At 38.1% G+C, this 17979-nt stretch overlaps 1 long non-coding RNA gene across 4 annotated transcripts in view; it reads left to right on the top strand.

The window, feature by feature from the left end:
- The window catches only part of LOC131826845 (uncharacterized), a 210681-nt gene that overhangs the window by 136268 nt on the left and 56434 nt on the right, over positions 1–17979 (top strand). The window lies entirely within an intron of this gene.

Genomic DNA, 17979 nt, shown 5'->3' with positions numbered 1-17979 from the left:
GCTTCAGCTACAGACTTGACTGATGTGAGTTTCTTTCCCACCCAGCATAATCAAACCTCTATTTCAGGTGCCCCTTTTTTCCACATTGCCCTAACCTCCTAAGGCTGAGCTAAGGGCAGAACAGACAAATGATACAATGCCTACTCCTTCTGCGTTGCCGTCACTGCCTCTTGTTGTTGGGACTGCAACAGCTTCTTCCTTGGGCAGGTGTTCCCACCTCTGTGTGTTTATTTATATAACATTATTACTTCACATTCGTATATACTGCACAGTGTTTACCAACATAAATTAAGTTACCAGATGTCACTATACGATTAAGCCCTTTTACCTATTTCTCACCCCAAACCCACTCCCTCTCTGGTAACCACCAATCTGATTTCTCTATTTTTGTTTGTTTGGTCTTTTAAATACCACACATACATGGGATCATAAGGTATTTGTCTTTCTCTGTCTGAGTTCTTTCTCAAAAGACCCTCACGTTCCAACCATGTTGTCACAAATGGAAGGATTTAATTCTTTTTTTATGGCCGAGTAGTATTCCATTGTGTGTATCTATCTATCATCTATCTGTCATCGATCTTCATCATCTATCTATATCTATCTTCTGTCATCTATCTTATCTATTTATCTATCTATATAATCTATCATCCTCTCTATCCATATATCCATCCCACATCTTCTCTACCCATCCATACATTAAGGGACACTTAGGTTGTTTTCGTATCTTGACTATTGTAAATATGATGCAGTGAATATAGGCATGTATATATCTTTTCAAATTAGTAGTTTTGTATTTTTTGAATAAATAAGGAAAAGTGAAATAGCCTGATCGCATGGTATTCTGTTTTTAATTTTTTGAGGAATCTCCATCTTGTCTTCCATAGTGGCTGCATCAGTTTATTTCCCATCAAAGAGCACGAGGGTTCTCTTTACTCCATACCATGGCCAATACTTGTTTTTCTTGTCTTTTTGACACTGGCCATTCAAAGAGGTGTGAGTTGATATCTCATTGTGACTTTGCATTGCATTTCCTTGATAATCAACTCCCTTTCATGTGCCTGTTAGCTATCTGTGTCTTCTTTGGAAAAATGTCTGTTCAGGTCCTCTGCCTATTTTTTAATTGATTTTTTTCTTGTTGAATTGTATGGGTTCTTTGCATATTTTTGATATTAACCCATCATCAGATATACGATTTGCAAATGTCTTCTCATTTTAAGTAGGCTGTCTTTTTGTTTTGTTGATGGTTTTCTTTGCTGTGCAAGAGGTTTTTGGTTTGATATAGTCCCATTTGTTTATTTTTGCTTCAGAGACTCTTGTCTTTGGAGTCACATCAGGAAAAAAAATGACTAAGACCAATGTTAAGTAGCTTACTGCCTATGTTTTCTTCTAGGAATCTTACGGTTTCAGGTTTTGCATCTAACTGATTAATTCATTTTGAGTTTATTTCGGTATGTGGTGTAACTTATGTGTGTAATGGTCTTCATTCTTTTGCATGTGGCTGTCCAGTTTTCCCAATAGCATTTAGTGATGAGACTATCCTTTTACTATTTATATTCTTGCTCCATTGTTAGAAATAAATTGACCATATGCATGTGAATTTATTTATGGGCTCTCTTTTCTGTTCCATTGATCCCTATGTCTGATTTCTGTTTTTATTGCAATACCAAACTGTTCTGATAACTATAGTTTTGTTGTATAGTTTGAAAATAGGCAACATAACACCTTCGGCTTTGTTCTTTCTCAAAATTACTTCGGGTCTTTGGCATCTCTTGTGGTTCCATACAAATTTTAGAATTATTATTGTTATTTTTTGGCTCTTATGTACAAATTTTAGAATTATTTGTTCTAGTTCTGTGAAAAATTGCATTAAGAAATTCCATTGAGAGGGGCACCTGGGTGGCTTAGTTGGTTAAGCGTCTGCCTTCAGCTCAGGTCATGATCTTGGGGTCCTGGGATCGAGTCCCGCTTTAGGCTTCTTGCTCAGCAGGGACCCTGCTTCTCCCTCTGCCTGCCTCTCCCCCTGCTTGTGCTGTCTCTGTCAAATAAATAAATACAATCTTTTAAAAGAAACAAACAAACAAACAAACAAAAGAAATCCATTGAGAATTTGGTATGGATTGCACTGAATCTCTATGTTCCTTTAATAATTTAATCAGGTAATTTTGACATTTAATAATGTTAATTACTCCAATAAATAGCATATACAGTCTTGTGGGCCAATAATTATAAAGTCTGCTGGCTTCTAGATCAGGAGTTCTGGAAGTGTCCCTTGGGCAATAGTTGCAAATATCATTGCTTTAGATGAATGTATAAACTCCTTTCTGGGGGGTATCGTCAGGCTGTGGTGAGGCCAAGGAAGAGTACTATACAATGTCTTCCTGTTCACATTCCTAGGAGCACCCCTATAGCTTCTGGATATATGGCAAACCTGAAGCCCACTCCTTAGGTTGTAGCTGAGGAATAAGAAATCTTGTTTCACATGAAGACTAGAGATATGTTTCAGTTTGCTGTTTGTGCAGTGCCCTGGGAATGGTAGCTCACCAAGGATTGTCTCTCTAGTTATATCAGACCCATGGTACCCAGAAACACATTTCTCCCTGGTCATCAGAGCCAGATGCTCAATGGGTATCCTCTGTATGGGCTGCACATGTCTGCTGTCTGTGGTGGGGTGAGCTGTGGCTGTGACATGTAGGGGCAGGGTAATACTATTGGAGTTAACAGGCTTTGGCAGGAAAGGGTGCAAAAGTGGCACCTGTTGGCACTGGCATCAATAAAGCAGTAGAGGGACGCCTGGGTGGCTCAGTTGGTTAAGCAGCTGCCTTCGGCTCAGGTCCTGGGATCGAGTCCCACATCGGGCTCCTTGCTCCGCAGGGAGCCTGCTTCTCCCTCTGACTCTTCCTTCCACTCTGTCTGCCTGTGCTCGCTCTCACTCACTCTCTCTCTGACAAATAAATAAATAAAATCTTAAAAAAAAATAAAGCAGTAGAATACATAAATTAGGCTCACCAATACTTCCATCCTGAGGGAGAGTAACAATAGGTATCTGACTCTCCAGCAGATGCTTTATATTAAGATATGAGTCTCCTTTGCATATGGTCTAGGTGCCTTCCAAATTGTTGCTTTTGTGCTGAAATACAGGGTGACTGTGTCTGTGTACAAGCCCTTTAAGAGTGGATTTTCTGTTTCCTACAACTCTGTTGTTCTCCTGGCAATAAGTTCTGTTGGTTTTCAAGGCCAGATGCTGTGGGGTCTTGTCTCTCTGGTGGGGGTCCCAAGGGTTGAAATAACTGCAGTGGGGCACAGACCCTTCACTCTCCAGGGGGCAAGCTCCATATTATGAGATCCCTCCCAGTTGTGAGTACCTGCATCTGGAGTTGGGTTTCTTGCTAGACCTTATCTCCCCCTCTCCTACTGATCTTGATGTGACTCTCTTACCCTTTTTTTGGTGAAGATGCTATTTAACTAGGTTTCAGGTTCTTTCCAGAGGCAATTGTTTCTTATGCAGCTGTAGATTAATTCTGCTTGTGCAAGGATTGAGTTTAGAATCCTTTCATAGCACCATCTTCAACCCTTCTTCTTCTTTTATGAAAAAGTTTTGTTGAATTTTTAGCAGTTTAACTTACTTTTAAATAGTTGGTCCCTTCACTTTCCTGCTATATGTTAGGGCTGGGCCATTTTGTTGGAGATGAGTGTTTCATTTCTTTTTTTCATTATTTTTAGACCTACACTTTCACATACGTTCTTAGATTTTTACCTCATTGGAAAAAAAATGATGTAAAGAGTTTCTGCATCTAACAGGAGCATCAATTCTTTAAACATGCCTAGATTACCAATCTGTGTTGATAACCTCACCTGGGTGATTTGCCATGATACCTATCTCCAACTCTGGGCCAGTCTTTTCAGTAAATCAGTGATTCTTAGAGTGTGGTTCCTAGTCCAGCAGCATCAGCATCCCCTAAGAATTTGCTAGAAATATAAATCATTGGGCCCTTCCCCGTACCTACTAAATTACTGCCTCTGTGGGGGTAGGGGCAGCATTTGTACTCAAGCCCTCCAGGTGCTGTTGATAATCACTCAATGTCTTAGTCATTTAGGCTGCTATAAAAAAATAATGTAGACTGCCTTGTTGAAGCAGTAGAAATCTATTTCTCACAGTCAGGAGTTTAGAAAGTCCAAGATCAAAGTGTCAGCTGATTCAATTCCTGCTTAGAGCTCTCTTACTGGTTTGAAGATGGACACCTTCTAGCTGTGTCCTCACTTGGAGGAGAGAGAACTCTTGTGCTTTTCTTAGAGGGATACATCCCATTTATCTCGGCTCTACCTTCATGACCCAATTACATTCCAAAGGCCCCACTTCCAAACACCATCACATTGGGGGTTAGGTCTTCAACATAAAAATTTTGAAGGACATAAACATTTACTCCTTTACACTCAAGTTTGTGAACCACTGTCTTAAACGATATTCAGGTTCTAACTCATTCATGTTGGCTTAGGAAAAGGTTTTTCTCCTTTCTTCAGCCATATTGAAGTAGTCTGCCGGATTAATAGATGGGATAGCTCCTCTTCTTCAGGCTGTTAGCACAGAAGTGATAATAGTAGTAAGAATCTCTAGCACTGACTGTGCCCCAGGCAATTCTAGTGGTTTATGTAGAGTCTTCCCCGCAGGCTGTCTGAGATAGGTACTCCTTTTTATATTCATTTGTTTTATCCCTTCTCTTTCCATCCCTGTCAGCCACTTAATTTTTTTTTTTTTTAACTGTCTTCATAGTTGGGCTGTCTCTATATAGTTAGAATCATATACCATGTAGCCTTTTGAGGTTGACTTCCTCCATTTAATAATATGCATACTTCCTTCATGCATTTTCATGGCTTGATAGCTCATTTCTTTTTAGGACAGAATAATATTCCATTGTCTGGATGCATTACTATTTGTTTATCCATTCATCTACTAGTGTTATACTCATTTTACAGATAAGAAAGCTGAGGCACAGAGGATTAATAACCTACTCAATGCCACATATTTAGTGGGAGAGAGAGGTGGAGTTTGGCCTCACAAGCTCAGTCTCTGTTACCCATTTCTTAAAGCATCTCTATTCTTTTTCTCAACAACTATCTACTAAGCCCTTAGAAACTGTTCTTCTGAGACAAGTTTACTCTTATAAAAATAACTTGTGTACATTCTTGTTTGAAATTATATTCTCAAAAACTTAAAAAACTATATAATTTCTTTAGTGTTAATTAGGTTTCCCTAAGTAGTTGTTGACAGGACATCTCACAAAAGGTTGTCACGCTCTGATGGCCAGTAGGGGCCAGACATTTTCTCCTGTACCTAATTGAAGGCATGCGGCACCTAAATACCAAGGTTTTGATGGACCATGACCATATGATGGGATTTTAGTATTTCCACTTATGAGCTATTTGCTAATAGGAAAGTAACAGTGTTGAGTTTGTTTCCTAAAAAGGCAAAACAAAAACAAGACAGAACAAAACAAAGAAGGAAAGAAAGAAAGCAAGGGAGAGAGAAAGAAAGGAAGAAAGAAAGAAAGGCCTTCTGAGCTTGTGAGGAAGAAATGAACAGGTAAGATGAAAACAATCTAGCATGAGCCTTGTAAGAAGGTGCTCAGCCCAGATTGCTTTTCTCTCCTCACACAGAGGGTGAATGGCTTTGCAAAGTCTTATAACATTCCTCCCAGGACAGTTCTGTGCTGGGGCTTCTTTTCTTTTATATCAGGCCTTGAGCTCACCACTGAGCCCCAGAACCTGCTAGAGTATGAATTATTCAAGAAACCCTTAAGTCACAGAATTCCTATGGTAATAAATTCCCAAGCCATAGGGATATAACACGATTTCCTTAAATGCATTGTATATAACATTGCATTTCTACATTCATGAAAATAAAAATAAAAAATATTTTTATAGGTATAAGAAGGACTAGAATCATTCAATTTAAATTTGAGTCCAACTGAAGAAAACACTGTCAAAGCAAAAGGCAGACTCTTGGTATCTCTTAAGCTCACTGAAGCAGGACTCAGCTTATTCTTGGAGATGAAATTGTAACCTGGACATTAGGGTTCCACATGCTTGGTCACCTCGCCTTGTGACTTGAAGTAATTTTAGTCTGCTAGTGGGGTCATTGGAACTGTTTGCTGTTAGCAGAGCAGTGTTTCTATTATTAACAGAAGCCAAAGTCACTTCAGAAATGCCAGAAGACATGCTTGAGTCTAAAATTGGCAGACTTAGAAAATCAAGGTGAGTGCTTTCTTTTTAGCTGAATATCCAATAATTTATTTCTCTTTCTGTAAATACTTAGCAGATTCTTGGAGTCAGCTAGCATAGTTAACATCGAATCAGAATTGAAAACAAGGATGAAAATCATCATTTTGAATTAAAATAAAAGGGCTTCTTTCAGAAAGTGGCACCATGAATGAGTGCCCTGCCTCTGTAAACCGGTTAGAGTTTGGGCTTTGCACAAGTGTTATATAATTGTTATGAGCTGAATTGGGTCCCCCAAATTCACTTGTTGAAGCCCTAACCCCCTGTCCCTGAGAGTGCAACTGTATTTGAAGACAGGGTATTTAAAATGGTAATTAAGTTAAAATGAGGTAATAACTGGGTGCCTGGGTGGCTCAGTGGGTTAAGCCTCTGCCTTTGGCTCGGGTCGTGGTCTCAGGGTCTTGGGATCGACCCCGCATTAGGCTCTCTGCTCAAGGAAGAGCCTGCTCCCCTCTCTTTCTGCCTGCTGCTCTGCCTTCTTGAGATCTCTGTCTGTCAAATAAATAAATAAAATCTAAAAAAATGAGGTAACAAGGATGGGCCCTAATCCAACATGGCCTTGTATAAAAGGGAAAATTTGGACACAGACAGAAAGGCATCAGTCATATGCACACACATGGAAGACCACGTGAGGACACAGGGAGAAGATGACCCTGTATAAGCCAAAGAGAGGCTTCCAGAGAAACCAACTCTGCTGACACCTTTATCTCCGACTTCCAGCTTCCACAACTCTGAGAAATAAATTCCTGTTGTTAAATCATCCAGGCTGTGGTATTTTGTTAGGGCAGCCCTCACAGACTGACACAGTAACACATACATTCGATTTTTCACTTCTGTTCTGATTGAACAATAGATAGTGAATGATTTACCCTGATTTTACGTCACCGTCTCCATTTTTTCCAGGAAACAAAAGAGAAAATGTGTTCAGTCTGTCTCTGAATCCTTTTCTCCTACCAAGTGTTATATTTTATAAGGATAGCAATGGATAAGTCATAGTTCTGGGTCATTTCCAAAGTTTAAAAGAAAATTTCCTACAATTCACCTGTAATACTTCAAAAAATAAACATGGCATATACACTAGATTAGAGAATGAAACAATTTAATAATTAGAAGGACCATTTCCAATTTATTGAAGCACAACTCTTCACAGAGAAAGTATTTTAAGAGTCTCAGAGAAATATTTTCCAAGATAAAACCAACCAATGTTCATAAATTGGAATGTAAATTCACTTCGCTTTAACTTCTGCAATTGCTTCTGACAAGATGATTTTACAAGAGCTTTTAATGTACACTTAAATGACTATTTTAGCTTCCAGATTAGATTACAATCAGAACTGGCTATACTTCAAAACTCATTCTTTCTGTTGGAATGTTGAGAAGTGCCTGGATCATAAAATAACAATACTGTCTCTCTGCTGGCTGAAGTTGGCCATAACCGGGGTATCCCATGATTCAAAAAGCCTAAAAATAGCCCAAATGAGTAGTGACTATTTTCTGTATCATATTGTAATGTTATATGCATTTATAAAAATAATCAGATGGTGCAGTCATTTTTTTATCTGAATATCTAATGAGTGACAAAAGAAGCCTAAAAATATTAAAAAGGTAATTAACAGTAATAAAGCTTCCTTTAATGTACATTCGCTGGTATATGTCAGATTTTTTAACAGTTTTATACAGACTGATTTTAAAAGTATTTCTTATTGCAATTTTTTGATTGTTTGCTTTAGAGCAAGTAAAAATAAAAGCTCATAGTAGCTAATAACAATTATGACAAAAAGATTTCATTTGGCTTGAGGCACAAAAGAGAAAAGAACATGTGTCCAAATTTCAGCCAAAGAATGTGACCTGAACTTTTGATTCTCATTCTTACCCAGGTGTATTTTCAGACTCCTTGTCATACAATTAAAATAAAGGCCAGTGAACAAATGAAATAAATGTTAAAAAATGTAAGAACAAAATGTGAAATAAATCTGATTTCTTAAGCTGGATTCAGGATACATGGGTATTTATTAAATTATCCTCAAGATTTCTTGGCATGTCTGAAATATCTCATAATAACAAGAACAAAAGAAATGTCTCCCCAGCATTTTTTTTTAATTTCCTTCTTTTATGGATAATGACTTTTAGGTCCATCATTTTCTGTGGTGGGTCCCTATGGCTGGAGAAGCTAAAGGGAAGCCTGGTTGGCCCATTCTTAGTGCAGGCAATTAGAAAAAGCACTTGGCTATGTGTCTATAACTTTTCTTCTGTTTTTGCACAATTTTTAAATAATTAGGCCATTTTCTTGCCTTGAAAGGCACAGAGTAAGGTATCAAAATGGTCTTTTAAAAAATTATTTTTATTAACATATAATGTATTATTAGCCCCAGGGCAAAATGGTATTTTAATGATGAAAATCTCATAAGACGTCAGGGAGCTCTTATGGAATTTTAGAGGTTTAAAAGAGGAAATCATCTGATACTGAAGAAGAAAAAAGGAAAAAAACCACTGTCAGGAAGTACCCATAACTGTTTATAGGCTAAGGCAGCTTATTTTGTTTAGAACGTCTAAGTATTAAAAGAGAGATAAGATGGGAAATGAAGTAGTTGCTTAATAAATATAGAGCATGAAAAACAGCTAGGTAGAGAAGCCCTGAGCTTAAAACCCTGCTGTATATACACCAAAAATTAAAGTTTCGTTATTCTATAATTATTTAAAAAAATTTATATACCAGACAATGTGAATAATACCAGAACTTCAACCAAAATAAAAATCTGGTGGTTTCCACTTGAGTTGTTCATTCTTTTTGCTTTCAGCCAATCTTATTATTATTCACTTGTTATAGTATATTATATTGATATTCAGATGGTAAAACATTGCATTACTAAGATGAACCCCACTTTGTCATGGTGTATAATGCCTTTTATGGTTCTGAATTCAGCTGGCTAGTATTTTGTTGAAAATTCTGGATCTATATTCATAAGATATATTTTTTGTAGTTTTCTTATGTGTTTATAGTTTTCTTAGACATCTTATGATGTCTTTGTCTGGTTTTGGTGCCAGGGTAATCACTGGCCTCATATAATGAGTTGGGAAGTGTTCCTTCCTGGTGGTTTGTTTATGAAGAATTAGTATTAATTTTTAAACATTTGGTAGAATTCACTAATGAAGCTATCTGGGCTTGCATGTTTTTTTAAACATAGATTTTTGGGTTTTTTTTGTTACTAATTTAATCTCCTAAATTGGTATAGGCCTATTCAGATTTTCTATTTCTTCTTGAGTCAGTTTCAGTACTTTTTGTCTTTCTAGAAATTCATCCATGTTATTTATCTAATTTATTGATAAAACTGTTCATAGTATTCTTTAATAATCCTTTTTATTTATATAAGGCTGGAAGTAATGTCCCTTCTTTCATTCTGAGTCAAAATTTTTGTGTCTTTGAATCTACAGTGTATCTCCTATAGGCCTGACATAGTTGAATTAAAAAAAAAATATCTACTCTGACAAACTCTGCCTTTTGATTAGATTATATAATCCATTCACATTTAATGTTACTTTGATATAGTTAGATTTATGTGTGTCATTTTATTTTATTTTTCAAATGTCTCATATCTTTTTTGTTCCCCTATTACTACCTAGCTACTTTATTTTGCATTAAGTGAATATTTTCTGATGTACCATTTTTATTTATTTATTTTTTCACTATTTTTTGAGTTATTTCCTTAGTGGTTGCTCTAGGGCTTATGATATACATCTTAATTTATAAAAATCAGTTTCATATTTTTACTAACTTAATTCCAATGAGATATAGGAATGTTGCTCCTTTATTCTCTTTTTTTTTGCTTTCTGTGGTATTATTGTAATACATCTTGCATCCATAAATATTACAAACTCAACAATACATGGTTACAAATATCCACTTACACAATTTTATATCTTTTAAAGAGCTGAGACAGGAAAGGCGAGTAAGTACATATTTGCAGCTTTTGTTATATTAATCGTATTTGTTACCATTGCTGAATCTCTTCATATGTTCCTGAGCTTTTGAGTTACTGTCTGTGGTCATTTCCCTAGGTTAATGCAGCTTTGCTTCCATTTTTCCCTTTTGTGTCATTTTGGGCAAATATTTTGTTATGTTATAGGTCCAACAACATAGTCATTTATATACTGTTTTATATAATCAGTTTTTTAGAACAGTTAAGAGACAAAATGAGAAGAAATATGCATTTATGCTGTCTTTTATAGATTCATAATTACCTTTACCAGAGCCCTTGTTTTTCATGTGAATTCAAATTACTGTCACTTGCTTTCAGTCTGAAGAACTTAATCTTAAGTATTTTTTGTAAGGTAAGTCTGCTATCAACAAATTCTGTTTGTTTATATGGGAAAGTCTATATTTTGCTTCCATTTCTAAAAGGTAACTTTGGTAGATATAGGATTCTTTGTTGACTTTTTTTTTCTTTGAGCACTTTAAAAATGTTACTCGTTTTTTTTTCTGACATGCATTGTTTATGATGAGAAGATTGCTATAATCATATTAGGGTTCCCTTCTAAGTTAAACTTTGTTTTTCTCTTGACAATTGGCAGAGTCACTTCTGGTCCTCTTAGCTTGTCTCTCCGTGGGGAAAAATCTCTACCTTGTGAGCCATGATGAACTGAAAGATATCCAGGTCCCAGTATTTTCAATGTCTGCAACCGAGGTAGAGCCTCCATCCCACAGATGAGGACTGGGTGAAAGCGGAGAGTACCCTATATTGGCTGCTCCCTTCTGGAACTTAGCTTCTGTCCCAGGTTGTTGAGAGCAAGAGGACAAGTGCTGACATCCTACCCATCCCAGGAAGATACCTTAACCATCCCAGGAGGTTACTAGAGAGAGAAGGAGGCCTGTGTTCTTGGTACCTGCATCTAGAGTGGAATTTTCACCTTAGTGGAAGGAGAGAAAGAAAGGAAAAATAGGCCATGGTTCAAATGCCATGGACTCTTGCTGTTCTTACTAAGTTTTAATAGTTTTTATTTTTTTTATTTTATTTTTTTTTCTTATTTTTTTTTTTTAATACTTTTTTAATTTTTTATAAACATATATTTTTATCCCCAGGGGTACAGGTCTGTGAATCACCAGGTTTACACACTTCACAGCACTCACCAAATCACATGCCCTCCCCAATGTCCATAATCCCAACCCCTTCTCCCAAACCCCCTCCCCTCGGCAACCCTCAGTTTGTTTTGTGAGATTAAGAGTCACTTATGGTTTGTCTCCCTCCCAATCCCATCTTGTTTCATTTATTCTTCTTCTACCCACTTAAGCCTCCATGTTGCATCACCACTTCCTCATATCAGGGAGATCATATGATAGTTGTCTTTCTCTGCTTGACTTATTTCGCTAAGCATGATACGCTCTAGTTCCATCCATGTTGTTGCAAATGGCAAGATTTCATTTCTTTTGATGGCTGCATAGTATTCCATTGTGTATATATACCACATCTTCTTGATCCATTCATCTGTTGATGGACATCTAGGTTCTTTCCATAGTTTGGCTATTGTGGACATTGCTGCTATAAACATTCGGGTGCATGTGCTCCTTTGGATCACTACATTTGTATCTTTAGGGTAAATACCCAATAGTGCAATTGCTGGGTCATAGGGCAGTTCTATTTTCAACATTTTGAGGAACCTCCATGCTGTTTTCCAGAGTGGCTGCACCAGCTTGCATTCCCACCAACAGTGTAGGAGGGTTCCCCTTTCTCCGCATCCTCGCCAGCATCTGTCATTTCCTGACTTGTTGATTTTAGCCATTCTGACTGGTGTGAGGTGATATCTCATTGTGGTTTTGATTTGTATTTCCCTGATGCCGAGTGATATGGAGCACTTTTTCATGTGTCTGTTCGCCATCTGGATGTCTTCTTTGCAGAAATGTCTGTTCATGTCCTCTGCCCATTTCTTGATTGGATTATTTGTTCTTTGGGTGTTGAGTTTGCTAAGTTCTTTATAGATTCTGGACACTAGTCCTTTATCTGATATGTCGTTTGCAAATATCTTCTCCCATTCTGTCAGTTGTCTTTTGATTTTGTTAACTGTTTCCTTTGCTGTGCAAAAGCTTTTGATCTTGATGAAATCCCAGTAGTTCATTTTTTCCCTTGCTTCCCTTGCCTTTTGCATTGTTCCTAGGAAGATGTTGCTGCGGCAGAGGTCGAAGAGGTTGCTGCCCGTGTTCTCCTCAAGGATTTTGATGGATTCCTTTCGTACATTGAGGTCCTTCATCCATTTTGAGTCTATTTTTGTGTGTGGTGTAAGGAAATGGTCCAATTTCATTTTTCTGCATGTGGCTGTCCAATTTTCCCAGCACCATTTATTGAAAAGGCTGTCTTTTTTCCATTGGACATTCTTTCCTGCTTTGTCGAAGATTAGTTGACCATAGATTTGAGGGTCTATTTCTGGGCTCTCTATTCTGTTCCATTGATCTATGTGTCTGTTTTTGTGCCAGTACCATGCTGTCTTGATGATGACAGCTTTGTAATAGAGCCTGAAGTCCGGAATTGTGATGCCACCAACGTTGGCTTTCTTTTTCAATATCCCTTTGGCTATTCGAGGTCTTTTCTGGTTCCATATAAATTTTAGCATTATTTGTTCCATTTCTTTGAAAAAGATGGATGGTACTTTGATAGGAATTGCATTAAATGTGTAAATTGCTTTAGGTAGCATAGACATTTTCACAATATTTATTCTTCCAATCCAGGAGCATGGCACATTTTTCCATTTCTTTGTGTCTTCCTCAATTTCTTTCATGAGTACTTTATAGTTTTCTGAGTATAGATTCTGTGTCTCTTTGGTTAGGTTTATTCCTAGGTATCTTATGGTTTTGGATGCAATTGTAAATGGGATTGACTCCTTAATATCTCTTTCTTCTGTCTTGCTGTTGGTGTAGAGAAATGCAACTGATTTCTGTGCATTGATTTTATATCCTGACACTTTACTGAATTCCTGTATAAGTTCTAGCAGTTTTGGAGTGGAGTCTTTTGGGTTTTCCACATATAGTATCATATCATCTGCGAAGAGTGATAATTTGACTTCTTCTTTGCCGATTTGGATGCCTTTAATTTCCTTTTGTTGTCTGATTGCTGAGGCTAGGACCTCTAGTACGATGTTGAATAGCAGTGGTGATAATGGACATCCCTGCCGTGTTCCTGACCTTAGCGGAAAAGCTTTCAGTTTTTCTCCATTGAGAATGATATTTGCGGTGGGTTTTTCATAGATGGCTTTGATGATATTGAGGTATGCGCCCTCTATCCCTACACTTTGAAGAGTTTTGATCAGGAAGGGATGTTGTACTTTGTCAAATGCTTTTTCAGCATCTATTGAGAGTATCATATGGTTCTTGTTCTTTCTTTTATTGATGTGTTGTATCACATTGACTGATTTGCGGATGTTGAACCAACCTTGCAGCCCTGGAATAAATCCCACTTGGTCGTGGTGAATAATCCTTTTAATGTACTGTTGAATCCTATTGGCTAGTATTTTGTTGAGTATTTTCACATCTGTGTTCATCAAGGATATCGGTCTATAGCTCTCTTTTTTGGTGGGATCCTTGTCTGGTTTTGGGATCAAGGTGATGCTGGCCTCATAAAATGAGTTTGGAAGTTTTCCTTCCATTTCTATTTTTTGGAACAGTTTCAGGAGAATAGGAATTAGTTCTTCTTTAAATGTTTGGTAGAATTCCCCCGGGAAGCCGTCTGGCCCTGGGCTTTTGTTTGTTTGGAGATTTTTAATGACTGTTTCAATCTCTTTACTGGTTATGGGTCTGTTCAGGCTTTCTATTTCTTCCTGGCTCAGTTGTGGTAGTTTATATGTTTCTAGGAATGCATCCATTTCTTCCAGATTGTCAAGTTTATTGCCGTAGAGTTGCTCATAGTATGTTCTTATAATAGTTTGTATTTCTTTGGTGTTAGTTGTGATCTCTCCTCTTTCATTCATGATTTTATTTATTTGGGTCCTTTCTCTTTTCTTTTTGATAAGTCGGGCCAGGGGTTTATCAATTTTATTAATTCTTTCAAAGAACCAGCTCCTAGTTTCGTTGATTTGTTCTATTGTTTTTTTGGTTTCTATTTCATTGATTTCTGCTCTGATCTTTATGATTTCTCTTCTCCTGCTGGGCTTAGGGTTTCTTTCTTGTTCTTTCTCCAGCTCCTTTAGGTGTAGGGTTAGGTTGTGTACCTGAGACCTTTCTTGTTTCTTGAGAAAGGCTTGTACCGCTATATATTTTCCTCTCAGGACTGCCTTTGTTGTGTCCCACAGATTTTGAACCGTTGTATTTTCATTATCATTTGTTTCCATGATTTTTTTCAATTCTTCTTTAATTTCCCGGTTGACCCATTCATTCTTTAGAAGGATACTGTTTAGTCTCCATGTATTTGGGTTCTTTCCAAACTTCCTTTTGTGGTTGAGTTCTAGCTTTAGAGCATTGTGGTCTGAAAATATGCAGGGAATGATCCCAATCTTTTGATACCGGTTGAGTCCTGATTTAGGACCGAGGATGTGATCTATTCTGGAGAATGTTCCATGTGCACTAGAGAAGAATGTGTATTCTGTTGCTTTGGGATGAAATGTTCTGAATATATCTGTGATGTCCATCTGGTCCAGTGTGTCATTTAAGGCCTTTATTTCCTTGCTGATCTTTTGCTTGGATGACCTGTCCCTTTCAGTGAGGGGAGTGTTAAAGTCCCCTACTATTATTGTATTATTGTTGATGTGTTTCTTTGATTTTGTTATTAATTGGTTTATATAGTTGGCTGCTCCCACATTGGGGGCATAGATATTTAAAATTGTTAAATCTTCTTGTTGGACAGACCCTTTGAGTATGATATAGTGTCCTTCCTCATCTCTTATTATAGTCTTTGGCTTAAAATCTAATTGATCTGATATAAGGATTGCCACTCCTGCTTTCTTCTGATGTCCATTAGCATGGTAAATTCTTTTCCACCCCCTCACTTTAAATCTGGAGGTGTCTTCGGGCTTAAAATGTGTTTCTTGGAGGCAACATATAGATGGGTTTTGTTTTTTTATCCATTCTGATAGCCTGTGTCTTTTGACAGGGGCATTTAGCCCATTCACATTCAGGGTAACTATTGAGAGATATGAATTTAGTGCCATTGTATTGCCTGTAAGGTGACTGTTACTGTATATGGTCTCTGTTCCTTTCTGATCTACCACTTGTAGGCTCTCTCTTTGCTTAGAGGACCCCTTTCAAGATTTCCTGTAGAGCTGGTTTGGTATTTGCAAATTCTTTCAGTTGTTGTTTGTCCTGGAAGCTTTTAATCTCTCCTTCTATTTTCAATGATAGCCTAGCTGGATATAGTATTCTTGGCTGCATGTTTTTCTCGTTTAGTGCTCTGAAAATATCATGCCAGCTCTTTCTGGCCTGCCAGGTCTCTGTGGATAAGTCAGCTGCCAATCTAATATTTTTACCATTGTATGTTACAGACTTCTTTTCCCGGGCTGCTTTCAGGATTTTCTCTTTGTCATTGAGACTTGTAAATTTTACTATTAGGTGACGGGGTGTGGGCCTATTCTTATTGATTTTGAGGGGCGTTCTCTGAACCTCCTGAATTTTGATGCTCGTTCCCTTTGCCATATTGGGGAAATTCTCCCCAATAATTCTCTCCAGTATACCTTCTGCTCCCCTCTCACTTTCTTCTTCTTCTGGAATCCCAATTATTCTAATTTTGTTTCGTCTTATGGTGTCACTTATCTCTCGAATTCTCCCCTCGTGGTCCAGTAGCTGTTTGTCCCTCTTTTGCTCAGCTTCTTTATTCTCTGTCATTTGGTCTTCTATATCACTAATTCTTTCTTCTGCCTCATTTATCCTAGCAGTTAGAGCCTCCATTTTTGATTGCACCTCATTAATAGCTTTTTTGATTTCACCTTGGTTAGATTTTAGTTCTTTTATTTCTCCAGAAAGGGCTTTTATATCTCTCGGGAGGGTTTCTCTAATATCTTCCATGCCTTTTTCGAGCCCGGCTAGAACCTTGAGAATTGTCATTCTGAACTCTAGATCTGACATATTACCGATGTCTGTATTGATTAGGTCCCTAGCCTTCGGTACTGCCTCTTGTTCTTTTTTTTTGTGTTGAATTTTTATGTCTTGTCATTTTGTCCAGATAAGAGTAAATGAAGGGGCAAGTAAAATACTAAAAGGGTGGCAACAACCCCAGGAAAATATGCTTTAACCAAATTAGAAGAGATCCAAAATCGTGAGTGGGGAGAAAGGGGATAAAAAGAGGTTCAAAAAGGAAGAAAGAAAAAAAAAAACAAAAAGAAAAGAAAAAAAAAAAGAAAAGAAAAGAATTTTTAAAAAAAGAAAACACCTAAGAAAAATGTAAAAAAGAAAAATATATATATTAGATAAACTAGTAAAAAATCGTTAAAAAAGAAAAAGGTAACAGTTAAAAAAAAAATTTTACCCGAAGGCGAGAAAAAAAAAAAATGAAAAAGAAAAAATCAAATTAACTGCAAGACTAAAAAAAATCCCAGGAAAAAAGCCATGAGTTCCGTGTTTGGCTTTCTCCTCCTCTGGAATTCTGCTGCTCTCCTTGGTATTGAAACCGCACTCCTTGGTAGGTGAACTTGGTCTCGGCTGGATTTCTTGTTGATCTTCTGGGGGAGGGGCCTGGTGTAGTGATTCTCAAGTGTCTTTGCCCCAAGCGGAATTACACCGCCCTTACCTGGGGCCGGGGTGGGTAATCCGCTCGGGTTTGCTTTCAGGAGCTTTTGTTACCTGAGCGCTTTCCGTAGAGTTCCGGAGGACGGGAATACAAATGGCGGCCTCCTGGTCTCCGGCCCGGAGGAGCCGAGAGCCCAGGGCCCCACTCCTCAGTGCGCCCTCAGAGAACAGCGCCCAGTTACTCCCGTCTGCCTGACCTCCGGCCGCGCTCCGAGCTCACCGAGCCTGCGATCGGTTCAAGGTAACACCGAGCTGCGAGCTTACTGTCGGCTCTGTCTCTGTAGCCGGCTTTCCCGTTCCAATACCCGCAAGCTCTGCGACACTCAGACACCCCCGATCCTTCTGTGACCCTGCGGGACCTGAGGCCACGCTGACCCCGCGTGGGTTTCGCCCCGGTTTAGCCTCTGGAGCGATGTCCCTCAGCGGAACAGACTTTTAAAAGTCCTGATTTTGTGCACGGTTGCTCCGCTGCTTGCCGGGAGCCAGCCCCTCCCCCCGGGGTCTATCTTCCCGTCGCTTTGGATTCACTTCTCCGCCGGTCCTACCTTTCAGAAAGTGGTTGTTTTTCTGTTTCCAGAATTGCTGTTCTTCTTCTCTTCGATCTGCCGATGGATTTTCAGGTGTTTGCAATCTTTAGATAAGCTATCTAGCTGATCTCCGGCTAGCTGAAGCAGTCTCAGCTTGCTACTTCTCCGCCATCTTGACTCCTCTCCTAGTTTTTATTTTTTTAATAAATGTTTCTTTATTTACCATTTTACCTTAGGACTATTTCCAAGAATTTAAATGGCTGTCTTTTTATAATTTTCACCAATTGCACTGTGGAGTGGGTTTCGGGAGCTTCTTACATTTCCATGCCCAGAGTGCACCTCCTATTTTTGTCCCTTTATGTCTTCACCTTGTATTAAATCTCTATTGATAGAGTATAGATTGTTTTAGACCATCATCATGGACTTAATTATGGCTCCCAAGCCCAAATTCATATGTTGAATTTCTAGCCCTCAGTACTCTAC

Source organism: Mustela lutreola, chromosome 3 (assembly GCF_030435805.1).
Source record: "Mustela lutreola isolate mMusLut2 chromosome 3, mMusLut2.pri, whole genome shotgun sequence".
NCBI lineage: Eukaryota > Metazoa > Chordata > Mammalia > Carnivora > Mustelidae > Mustela > Mustela lutreola.
The sequence above is the reverse complement of the archived record's forward strand: the minus strand, read 5'-3'. Positions and strand labels throughout refer to the sequence as shown.